Genomic DNA, 5,679 nt, shown 5'->3' with positions numbered 1-5,679 from the left:
TTTTTGTTCACACAAACTGGAGCATCTATTTTCCTAAAACAAAAGCACTATCTTGCAAACAATAGCTCTACTTTCTAAACAAGTAGCGCTAATACCCTAACCAAAGCGCTTAATCCACCATACAAAAGCACTCAAATTGCATACGTGCTACAACACCTATGCAATAGCGCTGTTTCACATCAAAAGTGATCAATTGACCCGTTAAAAGTGCTAAACACATAGTAGCGCTCAAACATGCATACAATAGCGCTCATATTTTCAAAAGCGCTCAAACAAAACCAAAATAGCACCATTGTGGCACAAAAGTGCTAATTCATTGGACAACAACGCCAAAACATAGTTTTAGCACTATTGTCTTGACTCAACTTGGACTTAGCAAAAAACATATCGAAAATGCATAAAATTCAAAATTTCAAATTTGCATACTATTGGTCCATAGTCCTCTGGCCGCTGGAATCGTCGGACTCGCTCAAATCGGTGCTCTGCTACTAGTACCGACATCCTGATTATTGCCTGCTCCTCCAAAATGTCATTATCAGAGCTCTAGTTTCATTATGGTCATGGATTCAAATGACCTTGTTTTCACCCCTTTCTCCCCATATAAACACTTTGTCGTACCCCTAACTTTCCCCCTCTCACCGCCGTGGTCCCCGTGAACTTCCCGAGCCTCCCATTTCTCCATTTTATCCTGATTTCTTCTTTTTTTCACCAGTATTGCTAAATTCTTCTCTTCTATCACCCTGCCAATTTTCATTCTTTTTCGAGAGATCACTCGATTTTTTGAAATTTATCGGCCCATCCCTCGAGGGGGCATACTACCCACTAAATTAACATTTACGGGGCATTTCTTCGCACTTATTTTTCTTTCTTTGAAACGACGCGATAAACTGCACCGTCTCAAAGAGGGGCAATTGTAGTCACATAAATCTGTCCATTTTAATTAAATGAATATTTGCTATTTATTTGATTAAAAATCCACTAAACCATCAGTTAATTAAATTAATTTTTTAATTAATTCATCTTCAAACATTCTCCTATTAATTAAATAAATTATTGAATTTATTTTAATTAATTCGCTATACCAAATTCACAAATCAATTAAATGAATAAATCATATTTATTTCATTTAATCTCCTTTTCCTCTTTTAAATAAATTAAATAAAACATTTATTTAAATCATTTATCCCCCCACTTGCATTTTCCTACAAATGCAACTTGCACACATTTATTGAAATAAATTAATTTATTTTAAATAAAAATCCTATTTTCCCTCACCCACCAAATCCACTTGCATTCCTAAACCCCCTTCTAGATTCTTCTAATCCTTTCCTAATTAGCCTAATCTATCCCCTAATTATTGTCACATTCCTAAGCAATTTGAAGTCACTTCTCAAAGACTTCAAAGTCTTTAAAAAGTATTAAATGCTTTGTGTGTTAAACAATTTAACCTCCAAAGTCTTCCAAAACCACTAATGGCTCTTACATGACCATTTATGGCTCTTAAATAACCATTTATGGTTATTTCAACTTGCACTCATGTGTCTCCTCAAGCATTTATTGCTTTGACCATGGTTATCCTTTTTGCCTTTGCACAAGAGTTTATCCATTGGATAAAAGCTTTATTCTTTGAATAAAGAATTTATTCATTCAACCTAACCTTGACCTTAACTCCCAAGTTAACTGTCAGGTCATGTCAAGCATTTAATGCTTATTCCCTCTCCTCTCAACCTATCTCACATGACACTTGTCATCCTGGGATTGGGTTGAAGGCTTTCACATGGATTGAATATCATTCAATCCTAACCCTTGTTTAGATTACTCAATCTCAACCATCCATTGCTCCAATTTTCCTATAAATAGATCTCATTTCTTCATAATCTAGATTCTGAAAACTTGTATGCATCTAAGTTATAGAGAATTTTAGAGATTATTTAACATAAATCACTAATATCTTGTCATTTTGGTTTCAAATAAATCATTTTAGCATCATAGCATCTAGTATTAGCTTTTTATTCACATTTAGAGCAAATACTTTAATCTCAAGCCTCCATAAGCATCAATAGTGCAAAAAGTTGTTGAGAGCTACACTAGTTTGGAACTTGGAGAGGAGAGGAACAAAGGAGAAGGAGCTAAGAGCATGTTAAGAGGCATTTGGAGATGCCTCATCATATTTACTTTCCTAGTTAAATATTCTCTCATGTTTTTGGTATCTCTTTTGATATGCTTGTTTAGAATAATCTTTTCTTGCTAACACTAACATTTTTTCTCTTGTGTGTGTGTGTTGTCATCAAACAGATTTTCTAACCCTCTTTTGTAGAGTATCAATTAGGATTCACAATGATAAATTATAAAAGATTTAATTTCAGGGTTGTTACCTTGGAAAACCCCCATTGGGGTGTGCTACCCCTTGGATCCCTAGCTAGCTAGGGGACGAGAACCCATAAGGAATATAATCCTTGTTGTGAACCCCCATACACATGTATCAAAACTAATTGAATAGGGGGAAAACATGGCTCAAATTGTTACCAAAATTAAGCCTAGCAGCATGATCAATTGCCACATACCAGCAATCTCCCACTTGGAGACTTATTAGGATTCACACCAAAAAGAATTACCAAACACTAACTCAACTAGTCCTAAGCAACCTCTATGTTCTTCCTCTAGTTGAAGCATGGTGCAATATTTTAGAACATTCATTAGGAACATCAATACAATGGCATAACTAGCACTGTGAACATACTATCAAACATATTTTTCCTTCTTCTTGAGTTGCAACTCTAAAACTTGAATATATTTTTTAATGTGTATCTTTAACTTCCAAACCATGGGCCACAAAACATCACTATGATAGAGTGTGGTACAAAACACTATGCTAGTGTAAATATAGTTTCTAAGCAATAAAGCCTATAAGCATATCATAGGATCTTCAAGATCTACACAAATAATTGAAACATGTTTATGATGATACTAATAACATGCTGCAAGAGAGAGATATCCAACATAGTTGACTCTGTCCTTTCGAAACATGTGCTCTAACATAACATTACATGACAAAAGTAACTCAAATTACAACAATGTTCTAAAATCCTTGAAATTAAGGAGAACAAAATCATAATCCGATAGCTCCCATGAAATAGACCTTTGACATATATGTTGGAATCAATGAACACTAAAAGGGGGGGTGAATGTTGGGAAAAATGGTGTCTCAACCTTGCATTTATGCGAGGTTACTATTTATAGTAAGTTTTCATTTGAGCACGAAATGGTGCGAAACTCTCCCTGAAGCTTCTGGTTGGCTAGATAAGCATTCCGGTAAAGTTACGTCACAAGGTCACAGCTAGTTTTGAAGATATTAAAGTTTTCGTCTTGGAGGGGTACGATAAAATGTTTAAACTTAATTTTGGAGGCTTTAGAGGCTCCGAAATGCCCTGAAAAGTGGCCGTAACTGGTGCAGCTAGTTACGAGGTGATAGAGCACTTCGCGAGCTTTCCGGCGCTTCAAACGGTTCGTCAATCGGACACCCGGTTCTCAAGTTATGGCCTCCAGAAGTTTGTACTCCTGAAATAGGAAAAATGATTTGTATCGGATACATAAATGAGCTGTAAAAGGGAGTGACACGTGTTGATGTGTGATTTAACATGTCATAGGGCATCTAGAAGGGAGATAAGGTCGGCTACACCTTATTGGATGGTTTTAGCCCATGGTTTTGTAATACCGTTTGACGGTTTCCTGTATTGTATCTCCTATTTATGAGGTGTGTGAGATAGAGGTTGGGTGTAAGAGTCTTATGGCTATTGAGTTGCCTTTGATTCTCTGATTAGTGGTACTCCTGCGAAGAGCTTGCTCTGCAAGTATGTTGTAATCTATTTTTGATTGTTGAATAAAATATTGAGCTGCTTTTGGAGTGTGGGGTTTTTCTCCTGAAAGGGTTTTCCCCACGTAAATCACTGTGTTGTGGTATGAATACTATTATATCTATTTCTATTTTTCTGTAACTGTTGTAACGATCTGAAAAAGTTTTGCATTACCCTCCTCTCAAGGTTAGTGTAGGAAGTTGTTTCCGCTACTTAATTTCCTTACAGTGAATAAGTGTTTAGCAATTTTTAACCTTATTAATCTGATTCTTCAACCACTTAATGCAAATAAACAAAAGTAAGAAGCATGAACACAAAGCAAATATTTACAACACCATAACACCAGGATTTTTATGTGGAAACCTAGTTAAGGGAAAAACCACCATTGGATTCAGACCCACAATATTAATATACTCTATTAGAAGTATAAGGGAATGCACATGTATTCAGGCACGTTTCCTAGAGCTCATTGCTCAATTTACAATAAGGGCTATGTAACCCGGAAGGCTCGCTACCTTACAAGATGATTACAAATAATAATTGGAATGTCTGAACTGATAAAAAATATCTATAAATGCCAAAATATAGTTTTGGTTAAGCACAAAATACTTGATCTTATTCTTCTCTACTACATTGCTCTGTTTTGTTGTTCTACATTATACCGAAGCACAAATCCTTCACTTGCACACGTGAAACTGCACACAATCGCTCATACACACTTTCTTCATGACCACCGATATTGAAAATTATATCAATTGGTCTTATATATCCACAACATCAAATTAGATCTTTTACATGTCGACCCAAAAACACATAACACACAAATGAAACTTGTTACCCAAGTCGACTCAATCTGATCCAAAATAATAACGTGGATTAAAAAAAATTGTCCACACACTTCCCACAAGTTGGCTTAACATCCTCAAACACACAAATAATCACCACAATTACTCCACACGATCCACACAATGAATATCCACACGTTACTATTGATGAACATTGTTATGACCAAAAACCTTTATACCGGACCTTCCAACTCACTCAAAACTCAACACCATGGGCCACAAACCGAGAATAAGGCATATTACATGTCCACAATGCTTCTTCAAGATTCGCAATACCAAACACGAAACACAAATGAACTACCAACCAAATTACTGTACATTACGAGATGTTCTATTCTATCTCACCAAACCTCATTGCACCTCAATCTCTCTTTCGGTAAGAATGAATTATTAACTCCGGATTGAATATTTGACTCCAATTGCCATCAATGACAACATCTAAACAACAATGCAATGTGACTTTCCAACAATATAAAGCTCCAATGATAAACACCTTTGACAATAATGGCAACACAAACAACACAATTTTCAACACTATAATATAATAAATTGAATAAACATACTAAAATCATGAGAGCTAAAATCTCCCAAAATATTAGAAAGGAATAAAAGAATTTCCCACAAATCCCTAAAGATTGAGAGATAAAAAACCAAATGACCATTTAGAAATGAAGCATTAGAAATCTCCAATTTTCATCTTAACATGTACATAGGGACTTGTTTACCACTACATGATGTGTTCAACAAGATGTTAAATGAATTTACCAAGGAAATCACATGTTCACTACTTCCTATTATTAGGGAACTTCTCAAACTCATTATTCGAGTCAATTTTTGTTCTATCATTTTGATTGAGTGCTTCTTAAAGGTGTCCTATGCATCTCTAGTTTGAATCAATCATTTTAACATCTTTATGATTAATTCTTAATTTTGGATTATTGGTAACACTATAATGATTTGGGATAATTAAAACTCTAATG

The sequence above is a fragment of the Cryptomeria japonica genome, chromosome 10, assembly GCF_030272615.1.
Source record: "Cryptomeria japonica chromosome 10, Sugi_1.0, whole genome shotgun sequence".
NCBI classification, from domain to species: domain Eukaryota; kingdom Viridiplantae; phylum Streptophyta; class Pinopsida; order Cupressales; family Cupressaceae; genus Cryptomeria; species Cryptomeria japonica.
The sequence above is the reverse complement of the archived record's forward strand: the minus strand, read 5'-3'. Positions refer to the sequence as shown.